Source organism: Gorilla gorilla, chromosome 1, assembly GCF_029281585.2.
Source record: "Gorilla gorilla gorilla isolate KB3781 chromosome 1, NHGRI_mGorGor1-v2.1_pri, whole genome shotgun sequence".
In the NCBI taxonomy this organism is placed as follows: Eukaryota; Metazoa; Chordata; class Mammalia; order Primates; family Hominidae; genus Gorilla; species Gorilla gorilla.
In genome coordinates, this window is record NC_073224.2 from 52033058 (window position 1) to 52043523 (window position 10466).

The following is a 10466-nucleotide window of genomic DNA, read 5'->3' on the forward strand; positions in this document are numbered from 1 at the left end:
TTTGGTGTCTTAAAATTAGTCATGGCAGGAGTATTTACAATTGGCAGTTGGCAAGCCCTACAAATCAGGCATTCCCCCCAGTCTCAAAGCTGTTTGTTAAACATTTACCAGCATGCTGCTGGGACCAGGACTTCCATTTACAAGAGATTCACAAGGGAGAGAGAAGGCAAGTAGAGTAGAGAGTGAAGAATGACAGAGGGCAGGAGGTGGACATCATGGGGTGCAGAAGAGGAGGAGGGTCAGGTCTGCTTGTGTTCCAAGAAGCTTTTGAACCAGAAGAGATGTATTTGGGGATGAAGGCTTTGATGTAGCCATTTCTATGGTGTGCATTCTTTGGTTCCACCTTCAGATTAATGAGGTGTCAAAGAACCTAGGTCCATAAAGATGGGAACACCAAGGTTTGGGAGGGTTGGAGTCGGGGGGAAGGTGAATGACTCACTTGGAGTCATCCAGTGCCTCACAGCCAGGTCTAGTATCCTGACTCCTTCTCCCAGACTAGCTCTTCCCAGAACGGTGACACTGTCTCACCAAGCACCTGCTGATGACAGGAAATGGACACATGAGTCGTACCTGCATTGCTGTTGTCTTCCTAGCAGTGAGAACCTGTCTCCCTCCCTTCTGTCAACAGGCATCTGGAGGCTTTGTTAATCTAGGAGAGTCTGACCACCCACGTCCTCAGCTGGTCCTGTCCCTCCACAGCCCTCTTCTCCCAGCCCTTCAATCATCTCTCTGGACTATAAGCTTATTAAGAGCACGGGAGTAGTCAGCACATCAAGTGTTTGGCACCAGGGTGAGGTGACTGACTACACCTCGGGAAGCTCCGCAGAACCAACACCAGAACGAAGGGTGTCTTCATTCTCCAGTGAGAGGACTTTGCATCCTGACTTTGTGTACTCTTTCAGGAGCAGACCACCAGAGACAGTCACGCAAGGGGAGGGGAGATGGCATTGTGGGAGTGGCCCACTCCGTGAGCACATGAAATGATTTTAGATCTCCACTTCCGTTTGGTAGCATGTAAAACAGCACTCTTGGAAAGTCATGTTTGGAGGGAACCCAAGAGGTCATCATATCCAGAACTTCATTTTACAAACATGTAAACTGAGGCCAGAAAGAGAAAATGACAGGAGCAAATAGGTGATGCTAATAGGTGATGGTGTTGGATTCAAACCCAGGTGTTTTATCCTGATGCAATAAGAAATACAGATTTGGTCTCTGTCCCTGGTTCCTGGCATACAGCTCCTAAAACCCTTGTAATCTCTGACAAAAGAATGTCTTTTGGATGCTAAGAGGAAACTGGTGACTGGGAGCCCCTAGATGGCTTCAGAATGGGGGCTGGTCACCAGAAAGACCATGGTATGATTAGAACCTCTTGAGAGGAGAGAGGGGCTGAAGGTTGCGTTGATCCCTTATGGCCGATGATGTAATCAATCAGGCCTATGTCATAAAGCTTCCATAAAAACCAAAGAAAACTTGGTTCAGGAGGCTCCAGACAGCTGAACCTGTGGAGGCGCCTGGAGGGTGGATCTTCCAGAAAGCACATGGCAGCTCCACACCCCTTCCCACATGACTTGCCCTATGCATCTCTTCCATCTGGCTGCTCATCTGTATCCTTTATCATATCCTTTAAAAGAAACTGGTAAATGTAAAGTAAGTGTTCTGTGAGCTGCTCTAGCAAATTAATTGAAACCAAGGAGGGGGTCATGGGAACCCCAACTTATAGTTGGTTGGTCAAAAGCACAGGTCACAACGTTAGTCGTGTGATTGGCACCTGAACTGGGGGCAGTCTTGTGGGACTGAGCCATCAGCTGTGGGATCTGACTCTCACTGCAAGTAGATGATGCCAGAATGGAACTGAATTATAGGACACCCAGTTGGTGTCTGCTGGAGAATTTCTTGGTGTGTAGGGAAAAGCCCCCATGCATCTGGTCACAGAAGTATGCTATAGTGAAAGACAGTTTGTTTTCCCTTCAGACTGCATCTCTTTATAGTTTGTTCTTTGCTAAGAAAAGAGCTAGAATTTAGTCTCTTAGCTTCAGACACAATGTGAAATTCATGGAATCATTACTTAAAAAAAAAGTAACCTCTATGTATATATGTATATATATGTGTGTGTGTGTGTGTGTGTATATATATATATATTTTTTTTTTCCTGGAAGTATGCTGAACACTATGAAATGAATTCAATAAACATAGTTCCTGCTATTTATAGCCTGGCTTACAATTTAAAACTGAGATGGACATAGACGGAAAAGGGGGTTTAGGCTTAAACAATAGAAATACGGATAGAATTTGCATTCTATGGCTGATGATGATAAATGTAAGGTTGGTGGAGTGAGGATGACATGAGTTTGAGAAGCAAAGACCTGAGTTCAAATCCTGTCTCTGCTGTCTATTAGCTGTGTGACTTTGGGCAAGCTGCTCAGCCCTTCAAAACCTCAAATTTCCAGACTATGAAATACAGACAGTAATATTTATTTAACAAGGATGTTGAGAGGATAGAACAAGATATTTGTAAAGTGCTTAGTCTAGTACCTGGAGCAGAACAGGTGCTCGATAATGGTAACTAGTATCATTATCTCAGTGACAGCTAGTTCAAGGCGCTAGGAGTAGGTGGGGACAGAAACGTGGGAAGTGGGGAAGGAAATGATTTACCTACCTGGTGTTGATCACAATAACAGCAAAAATTCTTCATAAGGTATTTGCATTGCTCCTTATGATTTATAGATAGTCCTGAGAGACAAAGCAGAATTAGTCCTATTTCATAGGCTAACATACACTTGTATTTATTCAGTTAAGTTTTGCTGTTCCAGACTTGTTCTAGATATGAGGCTACAGCAATGCACAAGCAAAGGCTAATGGAAAATTCAATGGCCCAGACTCTGATGGTGGATTTTCTAAGCTAGTATCTCTTTCAAGCCTCACTCACTCTGTTTGGCAAAGGCCTTGAACACCCAAATGACCAGAATTTTGAGGAGAAGAAAGGCAGGGAGGAAAAGAGGTTGCCATGTGCTGACTCATCCATGGCCCTCTAGAGCACTAATGAGGGGTGGGGATCGCCTACAGAGGCCTCTTTCCTTGATGGTGCCTCCAGAGTTGGCGTGCACCCATTCTGGGCTCTTGGAGGCTTATGCCCACAGGACAATTGCTTCTGGGCTGCTGCGCTGGGCTCTGTGCCAGGCAGACTGGCATTCAATTCAGTCGAAGCCAGAGTGCAAAAAACTAAAGACAGGACAGGTGTTGCATGTCAATGACAGGAAGGTGGTGGAAAACACTCTCTGCTCTGCTAGTCTGTGCAGACACTGGCTTGGCCTGTTGCAAGTGTGCCAGAGAGGCATACGTAGGTGTGACACACAGGATGGGCAGGCATCTGAATGACCACAACTGGTCACACGTGGTGAAAATAGAAGAGGCATGTATGTTTGGGCAAATATGACTGCAGAGTGTGTATATGTGAACATGTTTGTGGCTTGGGTGTTTGAGTGCATGCTGTGCATTGTGAGAATGGTGGGTGGGTGTGAATGTGTGTGTGAGCGGTGTATATCCAAGATGTAAATAGAAAGCAAAGAGGCTGATGTCATAAGCCACAGACAGAAACTCTGTAGCGAAATGCCTTCAGCATGGACCAGTGTGTGTTGCCTGTATGTGTAACTGGCACACGTCTGGTCTAGTGTTCTGTGTATTTAAAATTACCTATGAGGACCAGGCTCAGTGGCTCATGCCCATAATCCCAGCACTTTGGGAGGCCAAGATGGGAGGATCACTTGAGGCCAAGAGTTCAGGTCCACCATGGACAACATAGCAAGACCCTGTCTCTAAATAAATTTTTAAAAATTAGCTATGTGGTGGCATATGCCTATAGCCCCAGCTACTTGGGAGGCTGAGGTGGGAGGATTGCTTGAGCCCAAGGTTTGAGACTGCAGTGAGCCATGATCAAGCCACTGCACTCCAGCCTGAGTGAAAGAGTGAGACCTTGTCTCAAAAAAAAAAAAAAAAAAAAAAGTATGAGTAGAAGCATTAGTGTTGTGTGTATTTGTACATGAGCTTGTATATATAAGTGTTGGGTGTTGCTACGGTCTGAATGTTGGTTTCCCTCCAAAATTCATATTGGAACCTACCACCCAATGTCATGTATTAAGGGGTGCGGCCTTTGGGGAAGTAATTAAGTCATGAGGGCTGTGCCCTCCTGAATGAGATTGATGCCCTTATAAAAGGGATTGAAAGGAGCAACCTTGCCCCTTCCAACACGTGAGAAAGAAGCTGTCATCTTGGAAGCAGAGAGCGGGTCCTCACGTGATATCAAACCTGCCTGTGCTTTTGTCTTGGACTTTCCAGCCTCTGGAACCATAAGACATTTCTGTTGTTTATAAATTGCCCAGTCTAAGGTATTTTTGTTATAGCAGCCTGAACACACTAAGATAAGTATGTTACATGTTTATCTACATAAATCTGTGTGTGTTTCTGGCCAAGGCTGGGAAACAAGATATAGTGTGGGACAATGATGGATTCCAGCTTTCCTATAGGCCTAGGATTCTCTCTCCCTATACATTGGATACAGTTCATCCCTCCTGAGTGAAATCCTAAAGGTCTAGATAAATTAAATAAGGCTTTGACCCCTGACACCATCCACTTGCAACTCAAACCCAAGCCACCCAGAAACACCTCCCCTGCTAGGCCCCACCACCGGAAGGAGCCTCTAACACAAAGGCTGACAACACAAAAGATGTCTGTCTTAGCCTCCTCTCACGCTGTCCCTCAAAGAAAAGGGACTACAGTTGAAACTGAACCATTCATGCTGGCTCTGCTCTGCAGAGCTGTGACACAGACGTCCCAATTTCCCACCTAGAGCCTAGAGGGGCCAGTTGGAAAGCCCGGATAATTTCCTCACTACCTTGTCATCTCCTGAAAGCTGCTTACTCTAGCAGGCCCCCTCTGTTCTGAGGCTGACATTCCTTCTTTGCTCATTTCTCTCTGCTTTTGTCTAATGAGGCGCAGGAGGCTGCTGAAACTGACGATAGAATTACCCTGGACTCTAGATTCTGTCAATCTCCATTAGGAGCCCAGGGAGAGAACAGTCAAAGCACCGGGACACCTTGGTGCTGTTATTGTAATGGGGTTCATTGCGAGAGCAAACAAAACAACATCCCCCCGAGATGCTCACCCTGGGCTGATGAGTCACTCTGGCTTCCAGTCCAGGCTGCAGCATCCACCTCACCCCACCACTCCCAGGAGCCAGAGCCCCAGGAAGTCACGCACCTCACTGCTGTGGGTATGGGGACATCAGGGAGGCTCATTCTTCCCGTGAAGATCTCCCTAAGATTGGCTCAACAACCCTCTCTTCATTTAATGACTTGTGAGCAGTCCAAAGCCTCCCCTCGATTTCTGTAATGTCCTAGGTGACTTAGGTCCTCTTGACCACCTCTCATTTCGAGCAGCTGCTGAATTATTTGGTACATGGACCATCTCTCTGATCCCCTCACCTTCCATATGCTTTTTTAGGTTTCTACCATTTCAATTCCTTGTGGAACTCAATCTGTTTTCTTAACTGATGCAAAAAAGACCACTTAAAGGTAAGTCTTTTCAACAATGGTGCTGGAATAATTGGACAAATATAGGCCAAAAAATGACTCTCAATCTAAGCCTCTCAAAGTTATTATAAAATTAATTTAAAATTAATTTTAAATGCATTAGTTTATACAGGTGTGGTGGCTCACACCTGTAATCCCAGCACTTTGAGAGGCCGAGGTGGGCAGATCATTTGAGTCCAGGAGTTTGAGACTAGCCTGGTCAACATGGCAAAACCCCATCTTTACTAAAAATACAAGAAAACTAGCCAGGGGGTGGTGGTGCACACCTGTAATCCCAGCTATTCAGGAGGCTGAGGCAGGAGAATCGTTTGAACCCAGGAGGCGGAGGTTCCAGTGAGCTGAGATCACACCACTGCACTCCAGCCTGTGCAACAGAGTGAGACTCTGTCTATAAATAAATAAATAAAATAAATGCATCAGTTTACATACAGATCATATGTAAAATGTAAAACTAAAAAACTTCTAGAAGAAAGCATAAGAGAAAATCTTTGAGACCTTGGTTAGTCGAGTTTTTAGATAAAATACCAAAATCATGATTCATAAAAGAAAAAAAGATAGATATTATCAAAATTTAAAATCTGTTCTGCAAATGACACTGTTAAGAGAATAAAAAAAAATATGCCACAGATGGGGAGAAAATATTTACAAATCACATCTTTTATCCAGAATACCTAAGAAAACCTCAGCCAGGTGTGGTGGCTCACACCTGTAATCCCAGCACTTTGGGAGGCTGAGGCAGGAGAATCCCTTGACTCTAGGAGTTCAAGACCAGCCTGGGTAACATTGTGAGACCCCCCCCATCTCTACAAAAATAAAAATAAAAATTAGCCAGGCATGGTGGCACACACCTGTAGCTTCAGCTACTTGGGAGGCTAAGGTGGAAGGATCCCTTGTGCCCAAGAATTCAAGGCTGCAACGAGATATGATCACCAATGCATTCCAGCCTAGGCAACAGAGTGAGACTCTTTCTGAAGAAAGAAAGAGAGAAAGAGGGAGAGAGGAAGGAAGGAAAGAAGGAAGGAAGGAAAGAAGGAAGGAAGGAATCCTCAGAACAATAAGAAAACAGGCTGGGCGCGGTGGCTCACACCTGTAATCTCAGTACTTTGGGAGGCCAAGGTGGGTGATCACTGGGTCAAGAGTTTGAGACCAGCCTGACCAAAATAAACCCCGTCTCTACTAAAAATACAAAAATTAGCTGGGCGTAGTGGTGCATGCCTGTAATCCCAGCTGCTTGGGAGGCTGGGGCAGGACAATCATTTGAATCCGGGAGGCAGAGGTTGCAGTGAGCCAAGATCACACCACTGCATTCCAGCCTGGGCGACAGGGCAAGGCTCTGTCTCAAAAAAAAAAAAAAAAAAAAAAAAAGCAAGAAAACAAACACCACTAGAAAAAAAAAATGGACAAAAGATTAGAATAAGCACCTCTCCAAAGAGATATAGGAATGAAAAATAAGCATGTGGAAATGTGTTTAACATCATAGTCATTAGAGAAATGTTAAATTAAAACTACATTGAGATACCACTACAAACCTATTAGAATAGCAAATAAATAAAAACAGCTGACAATACCAAGTGCTGGTGAGGTTGTGGAGCAACTGGAATTCTCATTCATTACTGGTGGGAATGAAATGGTACAGCCCCTTTGGAAAACAAATTGGCAATTTCTTATAAACACCTACCATATGACTACAATCCCACCTCCTCAAGAAAAAGGGAAACTCATGTTCACATAAAACCCCCTACATAAATGTGTATAGCGGCTTTACTCATAATTACCCAAAACTGGTATAATCCAAATATTCTTCAACTGGCAAATAGATAAACTGTGGTGCCTCCAACAGTGCTAGAGTGGAATACTACTCAGCCATAAAAATGAACAACTACTGCTTGACACAACAACATGCAGGAATCTTAAATGCGTTTTCCTAAGTGAGGAAGTCAGGCCCAAAAGGTTGAATATTGCATGATTTCTTCTATATGACATTCTGGAAAAGGCATAACTATAGGGACAAAAAATAGATCAGTGGTTGCCAGGGGTTAGTGGTGGGGAGAGAAGCTGACTATAAAGAGGCAGGACAAGGGAATTTTTTGAGTAATTGAATTGTTCTCTATCATGATTGTGGTAGTAAATTCATTAACTCTATGCTTGTCAAGACCTATTGTACCACATACCATAAAAAGTGAATTTTACTGTCTGGAAATTTTTAAAAATTGACCTGAATATTGGGGGAACCCAAAATGGAATACAAACTAAGAAATAAAACTGTAATACAAATAAACCATATAGTTAATATTGAAAGAGATGGAAAAGAAAATAACTAACAGAAGTAACTTTGGAAAACAGTTTTGAGTGGATGCTATAAGACTAAAGATAAGAACTGTATTGAATGTGGCTTTTGTTACACAACAAAAACAAAAAGAACTACACACAAGTACTGTACTGTAGTAAGTAAATTTGTTCCTCACAGAGGTATGGGTTAGCAGTTCTGAAACTACTTTATGTGTGTGCATACTGGGATTGAAAAAACAAGTTAATACAGTCAATTCTCACACACTGCAGTGGCTACATTCTATAAATCACTGTAAATACTGAATTAGCAAATACTGAATTAGCAAATACTGAAGCATTATTGCAAGGGGAAATATAGAGTTAGGGTCCTGTGAGCCTCTGGTCATACCACTTTCATCAATCAATCAATACATTGCCTTGTTTTGTTTGTGTTTCTGTTTAAAGACACTTTATTCACTGTATATTGTTCATTCATTAACATCGAACTCATGGCCAACCAAACGTGCTTTAACTCATGCCTGAATGAAGCTTATCTAACACAGGTATTTTCTTTGTGAGGCTCATAACAGCCTTTTTATGCTCAGGAACATTAGACAGCACTTCAGCACGACGCTTGGGGGCCATTTTAAACAGCAAAATCACTAATAAAAAGCATAAAAATGGGAAAAACGTGACACTAAATAGACTGCGAAAAGGACACTTGTTTACAATGAGAGCTGGAGCAAGAAGGCAGAATGGAGCCTGGTTTTGACCTCAGCTAAGAACAAGCACATCGGGCTAAAGTTTTTGAAGCTCTGGGCATGTCAACGAATGACTGGCAAAAGACCACAGGTACTGGTTTTGGAGTTATAAATTACAGGTAGTAGGAGAATTTGCAAATACAGAATCCGTGAATAGCAAGGATCAACTTTATATGGTAGACAACGAGCCAGATGAGGGGAATGAGACAGGAACTCAACCATCTCTCAAGGCCAGTCACAATTGCTGAGTGCACCGACTTTCTGGAGTTAAAACTCATTGCATGCAAGCAAGCTGGAAGGTCCCTTAGCCACCTAGCGTTCACCACTCCTTTCACAAAGACCACTGAGACCTAGGGAGGGATACGTGACTTGCCCAGGTCACACATGAAATAGTCCTCTGTCTTCCTTTCTTGTAGTGGCCCTGGGGTGCGCCTCGGTTCACCTCTTAAGGATCTGAGGTCCTGAAGGCCGGGAATTTTGTAGGGAGGAGTTAGCATATTTGAAACCCAGGCCTCAATTTACCCAAATGAATCTCTCTCCTATACCACAGATCTGCGGGAAAGAACTTCTAGATAGCGAGTGGAGTGCCAAGGCTCAGTCTTAGACCACCTCTGTTTCTACCAGTACTCACTCCCTAGGCAATCTCATCCATTCTCATTACTTTAAGTACCATTCTTTTGTTTGTTTGTTTGTTGAGACAGTTTTGCTCCTGTTGCCCAGGCTAGAGTGCAGTGGCACGATTTTGGCTCACTGCAACCTCCACCTTCTGGTTTCAAGACATTCTCCCGCCTCAGCCTCCCGACTTTAAGTACCAACTGTATGCAAATTTACATCTCCAGCCCAGACATCCTCTTCTGGGTCCCAGACTCCAATTTCCAACTGCCTTCTTGGCGTTGCCATGTGGATACCCAACAGGCCCCTCAAACCTAACATCTCCAAAGCAGAACTTTGATGCCCTCCCTCAACCTGCTGCTCCCATCCCCATTCTTTCCCATCTTAGTAAATGGCAACTGGAATTGTTAAGGCTAAACCTGGAGCATCATTCTTGACTCCTTTCTTTCTCTCATATCATACATACAATTCAGCAACCAATCCTGCTGGCTTGGCGGACTTCTTACTGTGTCCGGAATTGGTGGGTTTTTGGTCTCACTGACTTCAAGAATGAAGCCGTGGACCCTCGCGGTGTTACAGCTCTTAAGCTGGCGTGTCTGGAGTCTGTCCATTCTAATGTTCAGATGTGTTCGGAGTTTCTTCCTTCTGGTGGGTTCGTGGTCTCGCTGGCTCAGGAGTGAAGTTGCTGACCTTCGAGGTGAATGTTACAGCTCTTAAGGCAGCGCATCTGCAGTTGTTCGTTCCTCCCGGTGGGCTCAGTGGTCTCGCGGGGCTCAGGAGTAAAGCTGCAAACCTTTACGGTGAGTGCTACAGCTCATAAAAGCAGCATGGACCCAAAGAGTGAGCAATAGCAAGATTTATTGCAAAGAGCAAAACAACAAAGCTCCCACAGGGTGGAAAGGGATCCGACCGAGTTGCCAATACTGGCTCGGGCAGCCTGCTTTTATTCTCTTATCTGGCCCCACCCACATCCTGCTGATTGGTAGAGCCGAGTGGCCTGTTTTGACAGGGCACTGATTGGTGCGTTTACAATCCCTGAGCTAGATACAAAGGTTCTCCACGTCCCCACCAGAGCAGCTAGATACAGAGTGTCGATTGGTGCACTCACAAACCTTGAGCTAAACACAGGGTGCTGATTGGTGTATTTACAATCCCTGAGCTAGATATAAAGACTCTCCACGTCCCCACCAGACTCAGGAGCCCAGCTGGCTTCACCTAGTCGATCACGCACTGGGGCTGC

The 10466-nt window shown here is 44.4% G+C and overlaps 1 long non-coding RNA gene across 1 annotated transcript; it reads left to right on the forward strand.

The window, feature by feature from the left end:
* Positions 1-1461: 1461 nt before the first annotated feature.
* Positions 1462-8699, forward strand: LOC129528513 (uncharacterized). The gene is made up of 3 exons (XR_008673747.2): positions 1462-1647; positions 5497-5567; positions 8459-8699. It is a non-coding gene; the product is annotated as an uncharacterized lncRNA (long non-coding RNA).
* The last annotated feature ends 1767 nt before the right edge of the window (positions 8700-10466 follow it).